The following is a 13038-nucleotide window of genomic DNA, read 5'->3' on the forward strand; positions in this document are numbered from 1 at the left end:
ACCTCATCTCCCCACCCAGGGCCCTGTCCTCTGCTCCTGACCTTCTCAGGTCTCCGAGAGGCTCGCAAGGTGCTGGCACCCTCCGCTGGCATGGAGGAGTGCTTCCTCTCTGGGAATCAGAAGATCTTGGGTTTGAATCCTAAATCTTCCCCTTCTTTTTATGAGACTTCGGGGAGCAAGTTCACCTCTGAATCCAAGCCTCTTCGTTCACTAAATGGATTCGGATGATCTGGACCTCGGGTCAGCAGGAGAGGATAAAGCCAGCTAACGTACATAATGCCCTGAGCGCAGTGCTTAGCCCAGGGGTCCCCTCTGTGACCACCGCCCTCATCCTCTCTACTCAGCCTGCCTTTGATGCCTTCCTGGCCAGGCTTTGGCCTTGGGGTGGGGATACAGGGTGGACATGGAGGAAACGACAGTGAAAGCCGATGGCCCAGTGAAAGCTTATCTGCTTCCCCCGCCCACACCCAGAGGCCAGAGCTGTGGGTTCCCCCGGTAGTTGCAAGCCTGGCTTGTGGGACAGAAGCCATCTGACCATCCTGCCATGTCCCCTCCCCATACACTGAAGCCATTTCCTACTTTCCAAGCTCACCAGACCTCCCTCTCTGCCCGGGTTCCCCCTCCCCCACACTAACCCTACGGCCAGGGTAGCAGCGGGTCACATGCCACAGCCATTCTTTCCCCCTGCTGCGTGCCAGGCGCTGGTGCTGTTCTGGGGATGCTGAAATGAGTAGGGTGCCATCCTGCACTCCCCCAAATGACACACAGGCAATAGAGGCGGTAGTGGTAGAGAACCTGCCTGCCAGTGCGGAAGACACCAGAGTCCCAGGTTCGATCCCTGCGTCAGGAAGATTCCCTGCAGGAGGGCATGGCGGCCCACTCCAGTATTCTTGCTGGAGAATCCCATGGACAGAAGAGCCTGGCGGGCGATGGTCCATAGGGTTGCACAAACTCTGACAAGATTGAAGTGACTTAGCATGCACACACGCACACCCTGATGTCTAGCACTTGGGCCTATCTTCTGGGCCACGGATCACTAATACTCAGGCTCCCTTAAGGAACTAGAATACGAGGGCGAGATAAATGTCCCAAAGAGAGCCAGCAAGTGCCTGACTTTGGGTTGGAAGCATCCTCAAAGTCTTCATGGAGGGAGCAACATTGGACTGGGCCCTAAAAACCTGGGGTGGGGGACTTCCCTGGCAGTCCAGTGGTTGAGACTCTGCCTTGCAATGCAGGGGACTTGGGTTCTATCCCTGGTAGGGAAACGAAGATCCCACGTGCCGTGTGAGCAACTAAGCTCGTGAGCGCCAGGGCCCGTGCACCACGACTAGAGAGCCCACGTGCCGCAATGAAATCCCCACGTGCCGCGACCGGGACCTGACACAGCCAAATAATTAAACTTTTAAGTTAAAAGAAGATCTGGGGTGGAAGGAAATGGAAAGGAGATTCATTCCATGCTGGCATAATGGCACGAACAAAGTTTTGGTGGTAGGTGGGAAGCATGGCTACAACCAGACAGGAGAGGAGAGAAGGCGTGAGCTGGGAAGCCCAGCGGGACCTTGATGTGGCCTTGCTCAGGGGCATCTGTGCCGTTAGACCGGGAGTTCTTGGGAACAGGACCCTGTCTTACTCACCCCTGAATCCCCACAAGCCCCTTCCCCCGCACAGCATGCTGCACACGGGAGCTGCTCCATGAATGAATACTAAGAGAGCGAATGAGTGAAAGCGGGGAACATTCTCATGGGCGCCGAGCTGGGAGCCCGGGGATGCAGCCTTAAACATAGATCATTCAAGGATCAAGCAAGTAACTCACCTGACGTAACAGCTGTGGAAACTGAGGCCCGAAAAGGCCCTGGCCTGCCCCCAAAGGCATCAGTGGCGTGACTGATGAGGAGAGCTTTGCCCGCTGCCTGGCGAGTTGCACCCTCCCTTTGCTGGCTGGAATTCACGCAGACAGGGGCCCAGAGCCAGGCCCTGCCACCTCTGAGCTGTCACTGGGAGAGTGGGAAGCAAACAGCCCCCGGCTCTCTGGGTTAGAAGGCAGAGGCAGGCTGCAGAAGGCTTCTGAAAGGCGCGTGGGAGGACTTCGCTCTGCGCCTGGCATGGCCTCCGCTGTGGAGGTGTGCAGCTGGGCACAAGGTGAAGGTCTTGGGTCCAGCCTGGCGGCTGAGAGGCCCCCATCCCCACCCCTGCAAGGCGTTTTCAGGCAGTCCTAGTGGGGCAGGAGGTACATGGGCCTCCCCTCCCCCCAGGGTAAGGAAGTTGGAGATTCATTCCCTATTAACTGAAACTCCAAGACCAGAATAGCGGGACAATTAAAGCGAGGGGGCTGGACCCTGCCCAGACCACATATTTCTCGTTCTTGAAGACAGGAGACCTCCCTGACCACACATGCGCAGAAAGGCTCCCTGGAGGCCAAAGGGGAGTTATGTCAAAGGATGTTCTACCCAGACCCCTTTTCGGTAGAATCCATCTTGGCTAAGAGATGCGTGCACACACGTGGGCGGATCCTGAGATATACCAATACGAACTGTGAACCAGGCAAATTAAAATGACTCATCAAAGGAAACCGGGAAGAAGTGCCCCCATAAAAGTAATTCAAAGTGCCTCGAGGGTATAACTCAGGGACTCTCTCTGAGTCTGCCCATACGTCTGTCTATCTAAATGTAATGTACTTTTTTTTTCCCCTCTTAATACTTCATTGTTTCACTACTTCCTGTCTCTGTGAGAATTCTTTTCTGCAAAGCCAAAGGGCCAGGGCTCTTGTCACTGACCACTGGCTTAGCACCTAGGATCTGGTACTTTCACCGCAGAGACCCAGCTGGGAACCCAAGCCCCGCTCCATGTCATCGCAGGCTGAGGCCACCGAGATCCCCTGCAGTCCTGCCCTGGCTACAGACTCATCGGCTTTGGCTCCAGGCAAGGCACAGCCACCTGTCTTGCTGCGTGCCTGGCTGAGATCTTTCTTTAAGACCCTTTCAGGTGCAAGGTGAACTTTTCAGTGAAGGGCCTACTCAAAGGAAACTGGAACAACCGCTCATGTGGGTTCAGCTCTCTACAGACGACAGGCTCTCTCAGAGCTGGCTTGTCATTTAAGCCCATGATGATCCTCTAAGGCGGGTAGATCAGGCGACTTCTTGAGGAACCCGAGGGGGAAATCTGGTCACATGAGAGTGTCTACAGTTGTGACTTGAACCCAAGTCCTCGGCTTCTGGGCCAAATGCTCCCAGGTGCCCATGAACGTGGACTACCCTGGGAGCTTCCTGGAGAGACTGCCCAGGAAAACACAAGGAAAACATTTACCCCAGCAGCAAACATGACTCAGGTGGTAAAGAATCTACCCACAATGTGGGAGCCCCGGGTTCGATCCCTGGGTCGGGAAGAAATCCTGGAGGAGGAAACGGCAACCTATTCCAGTGGTCTTGCCTCGAAAATTCGGTGACAGAGAAGCTTGGTGGGCTACAGTCCATGGAGTTGCAAAGAGTTGGACACGACTGAGCGACTAACATTTTTACTTTTCAGCAGCGGTCTCCAGCCCCAACCAACCCCCCTCTCCCAGGGTATCTGGAGTTACCTACTATGAAAGCCTAGATGAAGTATCCTTCCCAAGCCTTGGGGGTGCCTGTTTCTCCTTTGTCCACTGAAACTTACCTATCTCCAGCCCAATGGGATGGCCAATCTGATCATGTAAGTCCTGGAATCAAAATCTAGATTGTATATTTATTTATTATATATTTTGTTGCTGTTCAGTTGCTCAGTTGTGTCTGACTCTGCGACCCCATGGACTGCAGCACGCCAGGCTTCCCTGTCCTTCACCAACTCCCGGAGGTTGCTCAAGCTCATGTCCATCGAGTCAGTGATGCCATCCAGCCATCTCATATTCTGCCGCCCCCCTCCTCTTCCTGCCCTCAATCTTTCCCAGCATCAGGGTGTTTTCCAATGAGTTGGCTCTTCGAATCAGGTGGCCAAAGTATTGGAGCTTCAGCTTCAGCATCAGTCCTTCCAATGAACACCCAGGACTGATGTCCTTTAGGATGGACTGGTTGGATCTCCTTGCAGTCCAAGGGACTCTCAAGAGTTTCCTCCAACACCACAGTTCGAAAGCATCAATTCTTCGGCACTCAGCCTTCTTAATGGTCCTACTCTCACATCCATACATGACCACTGGAAAAACCATAGCCCTGACTAGATGAATCTTTGTCAGCAAAGTGATGTCTCTGCTTTTTATTATCTACAAAAATGAAACTCTTCCAGGCTGGTTACTCAGTGAGACTCGCTCCTCCACGTCCCCACCTTTTCTCCACCCCCCGAGCCCCGTCTGAGTATGTGGCTCGTCTGCTCAAGAACTCGCAATGACTCCCTAGTGCCTTCTGCAGGGGTCAGCCCAGCCTCCCTGAGTTGCACTCAGGGCCTTACCCGCGGCTCATGCGGCGTCCCGTGGCCTCGATGGCTGCTCCTCCCTGCTGGGCACTGTCGTCTCCGTCAGAGAAGCCCCAGGCTGCTGCTCAGATTTGCCCTCCCGCCTCTTCAGAGTTGTTTTCCTCCTGCCAGGCCCTCCCCAGCCTTCAAAGCCTGATCCAATCTTGTTTCCAGCAACCTCGCCCGGATCCTCCCAGCCCAGCATGGCCTCTGCCAACCAGTAGCCCCCCCTGTGCCTGCCTTGACACTGACCGCTGTGTACTGTAGTGGTGACGATGAGGCACAGCCCGGCCCTACAGAAAGAGCCCAGCCTCGCGGGGCAGGCAGGCCCGAAGCACGATCCAGGCCCTGCCTCTTGCCACCTCTGTGATGGGTGCGCTGTTCCCAGGGCATCCCGCCGGCATGGGCGTGCAGACAGCTGAAAAGAAGGCTGCTGGGACCCAGAGCCTGAGGAGGTGTGCGGTAACAGTTTTAGTCTCGAGAGGTAATACCCGGAGCTGGAGAGTCCTCTGGGAGGCGGTTCTGAACCCAGGCAGGAGCCCTGGACCAGGAGTCCAGAGCCTGCGCTTTTTACGTTTTGTTAGTTTTGTTTTGGTTTTTATTCACTTATTTTTGGCCGTGCCGGGTCTTCACTGCTGCATGTGGGCTTTCTGTAGGTGCCGTGAGTGGGGGCTACTCTTCGCTGTGGAGCGCAGGCTCTAGGCACGCAGGCTTCGGCGGTCCACACTTCAGAGCCCACGCTTGCGGCGAGTGGTCTCGGCCACTGTGGCTCAGTAGCTGGCCCTCAGCGTGTGGGATCTTACGGGACCCGGGATCGAACCCGAGTCTCCCGCACTGACAGGCAGATTCTTAACCACGGGACCACCAGGGAAGTCATGTTTCCTTGTTTGTTTTTAACTGAAGTATAGTTGATTTACAGTGTTGTACCAATCTCCACTGTACAGCAAAGGAACTCAGTTATACACTTATGTATATTGTTTATACTCCTTCTCATTTAGAATTGTGGATGTGCACAGTGACCATTCAGCAGGGGGCCTCCTCAGGGCCTCTGCCCTTGACCTCTGGGCTTCTCTGAAACAAGGGCCTTGACCAGGAGGTCAGAGGCCCCAGGGTGCCCTCCCCTCTGGTTCTGTGGTGCCAACGGGCAAGGGGTGGTGCGGAGATTGGCATGGTGATTCGAGAGTCAGAGAGAACAGTCCTTTAAACCCTTCAACAAATATTTGTGCAACGCTCTACTTGCAGGGGGCTGGGGCAGCTGGAACTCTCCGGAAAGCCCTTGTGTTTGTGGGAGGCCATGCAGAAAGGCCCAGACTCTGAGCCTCTTCCAGCCCTGCCACGTGCTGCCTCAAGTTTTCTTCTGACACAAGTCGGGGAAGAATAAACAGATCTGCACCGCCCGGGACAGCGGAAGGGACAGCGGCAGGCGGAGGCCACTGCGATGTGGGTCTTGCTCCACTACCCGCCCGCCCCATCCAGGCGGCCCAGGCTCCCAAGTGGAGCACAGAGCCTGAGCACCTGTCATACCTCGGCTCCACAAGCACATAGGCGGCAGGAGTGGGGCCAGGCTGGGGGACATGTCAGAGGTCCTGCCCTCCGGGGAGTTCCTGACCCACAGGGAGATGGCCAAGGCCACAGGCCCTTCAGTACAGAGTGGTCAGCGCCGCCTTAGCAGGGGCAGACGGGAGGGTCCCTGTCCAGTCGGGGGTAGGGACATCCTAGATTCCCCAGAGCCCCCATGGCTGAGCAGGAGTCGGCCAGACAGGAGGGAACAGAGGAGGTCTGGAGACCTTTCTTTCATCCATTCACGCACTCAGTCATGTGTGCGTCACGCACTCACTCATGTCTGTGCGCTCAGTCGCATCCGACTCTTTTGTGACCCCACGGACTACAGCCTACCAGGCTCCTCTGTCCATGGGATTATCTTGGGAAGAATACTGGAGTGGGTCTCCACTTCCTTCTCCAAAGGATCTTCCGGACCCAGGGACTGAACCTGCATCTCCTGCTCTGGCAGGCGGATTCTCTACCACTGTGCCACCTGGGAAGCCCCGTTCATTCACGCGTCTGGTACATATTTACCTGAGCACTGTGCTAATTGTGAAGTAAAAAGATGCCTTATGGCAACTTACAGTGTTGGAGAAGGGCACACCCAGACTGAGATCAGGCTGTGGAGAAGTGTGTAGGGCGTGGGGGCCACATAAAGAGTCAGGGCTTGGGGGGCGTGGCGGTAGGAGGGCCGGCTGCCGGCTGTTGGGAAGGACCCTTGAGCGGTGTTGCTCAGTCGTGTCCGACTCTTTGGGACCCCATGGACCGCAGCATGCCAGGCTTCCCTGTCCCTCACCACCTCCCGGAGTTTGCCCAAGTTCATGTCCATTGCATCAGTGATGCCATCCAATCATCTCATCCTCTGTCACCCAGAGTGGGGAAGGAGCTATTCTGAAATCCTTGAGCTGGGTGGGGGTGGCTGGTCTTTCTCCATCTCAGACCTGGGGTATCCTGGAGGTTGGACAAGAGTGGAATATCCGACAGGGTGAGTTCAGACCAGAGCAGCAGTGAGGAGCCCGGTAGCCAAACCCAGCTCCGCTGGCAGCAAAGTCGCCGGCCCTCTCTGGGTGTCAGTCACCTGGGGAGAAAGCTAATCCTCACCTTGCTCCCAGGGTTGCTGAGAATTCCGAACAAACTAATGGCCGGAACAGTGGTGGGTGCACACAGGGGAGGGCTTCTCAGTGCTCTGATCTCTTCTGTATTATTCCTGAAGGCACACAGAATGTAAGAAACCCAGCCCGTCCTCCCCAGGACCCCCCTTCCTCCTCACTTCCGCAGTCCACCCGGGCTTTGCGAAGACACAAATCCTCTCCCCGCCCCACTTCCCACACCCGAGCCCCCCTAATTAAGTCCCTTACCTTCCCGGGTATCGCTGTCTAATCCCTAAACCCTTTCTCACCAGTCTCCTGTTTTCTTCAGGAGTCAAATCCCTTTAGAAGGAGGTGGCCCAGTTAGCTGTGAACCGAGAGGCTGGAGGCAGGGAGCAGGCATTTCAGGGCTCCCAGAGGGGAGCGGTGAGGAGGGGAGGGCAGGAGGGGTCCTGGAGACCCTGCCTGGCTCTGGCGCCAGCTGGCGCAAGCCTGGAGGCTTCCCTAAGGAGGAGTGGTCTGCCATTTCTACCCACACCCCTGCACCCGGGTTCCACCACCAGGCTCGTTCACTCCCTGCCAATGCTTTTGAGAAGCGGAGCAGCCCGTTCTGCAGCCAGACTACCTGGGTTCAGGTAGGGTCCATTACCGACTGGGGTTATTGACCTCGGTGCCTCAGTTTCCCTCACAGATGGCGGCGACAATCTTCCTACCCATGTGGTGCTGATGAGATTAGAGTGAGCTCATGCAATTCTCTTGAACAGGGCCTGGAACATAGGAAATGTATCAGTTGTTTTACTTGAACTTCCTGCTTCTTCTCCTAGATATTTTTGCCGTTCGGGTCTTTAAAGTTTTTTACACGCTTATTTAGCTGCACCAGCCCTCAGTCATGGCATGTGGGAGCCTTGAGCTTCCCTGTGGCATGCGAGACTTTTAGTTTCGGCATGTGGGACCTAGTTTCCTGACCAGGGACTGAACCCAGGCCCCTTGCACTGGGAAAGTGGAATGTTAGCCACCGGATCAGCAGGGAAGCCGCTGCCATTCAGGTCTTAACCCTCACCACCCCCCTCTTGGAGAGGCCTCTTTCCCTGGCACTGAAGCTGAAGTGGCCCCCCAGCCCTGGTCACTCTCTAATGCCATTTTCTCTCCTTCTGTGGCACTTACCAAGGTATGAAATAAGTGGTTATGTTTGACCATTTCTTCTTGAGGGCAGGAGCCACAGCTGGTCACGGTCACAGCTACACGCCCAGTGCCTCAAACCCCAGTGGGGTGGCCATCCATTTGTGGGCATGACCCAATACTCTGTCCCCCGAGGACTGGACCCTGAGCATGCTGGCTGCCCCCCACGCTGCAGCCCCTCCCCTCGCCACCTCACACTTACACGGCCACTCTTCACCTGCCCAGTGTGACCTCACGTGAGTCATCACCCCTCACTGGGCATCTGGATGAGTGGAAGGAGGTGGCAAAGACACGAGGCAACTGAGGGACAGCCTCAGATTTTGCTGAGACGATTCGGTGTGTGTTCTGGGGCTTGTGCCTGTAACGTGAAGACCTCAAGGAAAATACAGCCCTCCCTGCCACCATCTAGCCTTCTCTTGTTGCAACTGGCTTTGAAGCCCCTGTCAACTAGGGGAGGGGAAAAAAAAAGCACAACCTAAAATTTATGTTTAAATTGGTGGTCAAATCTAAGGGCTTAAGCCCAGAACACAGCATCTCAGATAATTCTTCAAAGAGGAAGCAGTGGGGAGCCAAGAGGGATAGGAGCTTTTGTGACAAAGCCCAGGCAGTTGGAACATCAGAAGATTACTGTTAATAAAAGAAACTGGATACCTCCAGTTAAGGGACTTAGCACTTTTCTGTGTCTGGGAAGATGCAAGTCTGGGCTCGCTGGAATCATTCCTTTGATCTGCACCTCGAGGATCGGGGGCCAGCAGCCTGTGTATCCTCATCCCGCGGGTGATGAGTCCCTGTGAGCAAGGCTTTGCCCTCCTGGAGGGATCAGTCACTAGGTCGTGTCCAACTCGTTTTCCATCCCCTAAACTGTAGCCCGCCAGGCTCCTCTGTCCACGGGATTTCCCAGGCTAGAATACTGGAGTGGGTTGCCATTTCCTCCTCCAGGGGATCGTCCCGACCCAGGGATCCAACCCGCGTCTCCTGCATTGGCAGGTGGAGTCTTTACCACGGTGCCGCCCGCGGAAGCCTTCCTGAAGGCCCCCTTTGTCAACACAGCAGAGACCAACACCGGGCCCAGTGTGCCCCACCCCCACCCCCAGAGGCGCTCCGTGGGGACGAGCCTGCCACCTAGTGGTAGCCTCGGCACATTGCCGCGTCTCCATCACAGGGGCCAAGGTTCCTGCTCATTGGGGCCAACTTGTATTCTGAACATGGGCTTGCCCTCTCCATATCCTGCCGGCACTCCCATCCCTGGACTCACGGGATGCTTGCCCATTATATGCACAGCCTGGAGTCACACTGAAGGATTCATTTCACAGCAGAGGAAAAGCAGCCCGTGCCACCCACCGCCCCCCCACGTACTCCATTCCTGGTACCAAGTCTCAATCGTTTCCCTGCCCCCACCCCTTTAGCGCATAGGGCAAAACACCCCACACACCTCACACTTTCGTTAACAGCTTCATTTCTTCCTCTGTCCCCTTGCAACTTTAGCAGGGGTGAGGAAAGGTGAGGGACACGGGGGCCTCTTCCACACAGTTCACAGTCCAGCCCAGGGCCAGGAAACCTTCTACACCAAGACACAAGCCATTTGGGATCACAGTACGCCTGATGAAAGGAACTCCCCTACCCGCCAACAACTGTTTAGTCCAACTCCCATTTGGGGACCCAGGGCAAGAAAGCTGATCTCAACTGCTCCCCCACAGCCCCCAGCTCCACCCCACCCAGCAGCAGAAGGACCTGGACTGGGCTGGCCTGGCCTGGGCTACACTCTCCCACATTAAGACTGTATCCGCAGGCCTCTGTCTCTCCCAGGATCACCAGGGTTGCCCATGGGAGGAGAGACCACAGGCAGAGACGGCTCGCCATGTTTACAGCAGCCCTCAGGCTCCCTCAGATGGAGGCTAGGATATGGACACTGGTAGGGAAGCAGAGGTGTGTTCCAGGTGGGGATGGGTGTGAGCTAAGGTCTGCATCTGGGAGGTGTGTGTGTGTTGGGGGGCCGTGAGGACCCCCTGCCTTGGGAAGAAGTGTGGGAACAGGGAGTCAGTGGTGGGAACATGGACAGGGAGGTAGTGGAGCCAACAGCCTGGCTGACTGCAGGCTCTGTCCTTGCAACCTTGTCACTGGGGCTGACAGACAGGCTGCGACATTCACAGAACTGGAGAAGCGAGACTCTCCATGGACCGCACAGGGCCTCCCCAGGGCACTGCGCAATTTAGGAAGAATGATACCTTACAAAAGAAGGTTAGTAACCTATGCAAAGCAGGATGATATAACAATCAAGTGACTTAGAAACACAACACTGAGACTGCGGGGACCCAGCCTTCACAATAAAACTCCACGCTGGCAATCTGAACTTCCTGTCTCTCATTGCTTGATTTTTAGAGTTTTGTTACTATACAGCCAGGCCTGCATTATTTTTTTCATTGAAATGAAATTCACACAACCTAAAATTAACCACTTTAAAGTAAAAAAGAAATTCAGGGATTTCCTCGGTGATCCAGTGGCTCAGACTTCTCATTCCCAATGCAGGGGGCCTGGGCTCGATCTTGGTCAAGGAACTAAGATCCTGCACGCCCCACGATGAGGCCAAAAATTAAAGTAAGTAAGTAAATAAATACTATTGAAAAAAAGATTATTGGCAAAATAACTGACATCTTAAAAAAAAATCAAAAAAGTAAAAAATTCAGTGGTATTGAGTATATTCACAACGGTGGGCAACCAGCTTCTCTATTCAGTTTCAAAACCTTTCTGTCACCCGAGGGAAGCCCTGAACCATGAAGCTATCACATGCCATTTCCCCCTCCCTGCAGCCATTCATCTGCTTCCCATCTGATTTATCTATTCTGGACACATTACACAATAATATTAACACATGGCCTCTCGCGTCGGCTTCTCTCACTTAGCATAAAGTCGTCACGGGTCATCCATGTTGTCATGGATGTCAGCCCCTCATTCCTATTTGTGCTGTGCTCAGTGGCTCATGACTGCGAGTTGTGTCCGACTCTTTTCGACCCTGCGGACTGAAGCCCACCAGGCTCCTGTGTCCATGGGATTTTCCAAGCAAGAATACTGGAGCAGGCCGTCATTTCCTACTTTAGGGGATTCTCCCATTCCAGGGATTGAACCTGAGCCTCTTGCATCTCCTGCACTGGCAGGTGGACTCTTTACCACCGTGCCACCCGGGAAGCCCCATTCCTATTTGTGACTAAATAATATTCCATGATACGGACATATTAAAACTCAGTTCGGTTCAGTCGCTCAGTCGTGTCCGACTCTTTGTGACCCCATGGACTGCAGCACACCAGGCTTCCCTGTCCATCACCAACTCCCGGAGTTCACTCAAACTCATGTCCGTTGAATCAGTGATGCCATCCAATCATCTCATCCTCTGTTGCCCCCTTCTCCCACCCTCAATCCTTCCCAGCATCAGGGTCTTTTCAAATGAGTCAGTTCTTGGCATCAGGTGGCCAAAGTATTGCAGTTTCACCTTCAGCATCAGTCCTTCCAATGAATATTCTCTCTTAGGATTGACTGGTTGGATCTCCTTGCAGTCCAAGGGACTCTCAAGAGTCTCCAACACCACAGTTCTAAAGCATCAGTTCTTCAGCGCTCAGCTTTCTTTATAGTCCAACTTTCACATTCATACATGACTACTGGAAAAACCAAGGCTTTGACTAGACAGACCTTTGTTGGCAAAGTAATGTCTCTGCTTTTTAATTTGCTGTCTAGATTGGTCATAGTTTTTCTTCCAAGGAGCAAGCATCTTTTAATTTCATGACAGCAGTCACCATCTGCAGTGATTTTGGAGCCCAGAAAAATAAGTCTGTCACTGTTTCCACTGTTTCCCCGTCTATTTTCCATGAAGTGATGGAACCAGATCCTATGATCTTAGTTTTCTGAATGTTGAGTTATAAGCCAACTTTTTCACTCTCCTCTTTCACTTTCATCAAGAGGCTCTTTAGTTTCTCTTTCCTTTCTGCCGTTAAGTGTGGTGTCATCTGCATATCTGAGGTTTACCCATTTATCCACTGATGGACATTTCAGTTGTGAAACTGAGGGTGATGAGTCAATCCATTTCACCAGCCTTCACTAACCAAGGTCATTTTGAGATGCATGTCTTCTAAGCAGCACATGGTGTAAACAATAAGATGTTCACCCGAGTTGTTTTCTAGAAATGGAGTCAGCCGTGTCGAGTTTGAGCTAAGCTGGTTAAGACTGGATAGGACCACTGACCCTCCACCTGGGCACGTGCTGGGTTTGTGCTTCGAAACCTTTTGATTTCAGAGAGCCGATAATTCCTCCCTCAGATTATGTGATGAACCTGCAGAGGCTTGTAGCTTAGTTGCGCCTGCGCAGAATGAAGACTGCTGCCCCTTTCCCCGGTCACCTTTCCCTGGGCTCCCCCACCCCCAGACCACCCTGCTGCTTGATTTTCATGCCATAAATACCCTGAGCCCCTGGCCTTCGGGGAGGCAGACTCAAGGCTTGTTCTCCTATTTCCTCGCCTGGCTGTTTTTGCTGCAAACCTCAGTGTCTCAGCGTTTCACCTTGTGCAACAAGCAAAACAAACCTGTCTCCATCTTTTGGCTGTTGTGAATAATGCCGCTATGAACGCTGGTGTACCAACATCTGTTTGAGTTCTTGCTTTCAATTCTTTTGGATATACCAAGAAGTGGATCAGAGGGTAATTCTATGTTTGTTTGTTTTTGAGGAACCGCCATCCTGATTTCCACAGCAGCAACACCATTTTGCATTTCCACTATTAGTCCATTTTGAGTTAATTTTTGTATACAGTGTGAGGTAGGAGTCCCAT

This window comes from Capra hircus, chromosome 17, assembly GCF_001704415.2.
Source record: "Capra hircus breed San Clemente chromosome 17, ASM170441v1, whole genome shotgun sequence".
Classification (NCBI taxonomy): Eukaryota; Metazoa; Chordata; class Mammalia; order Artiodactyla; family Bovidae; genus Capra; species Capra hircus.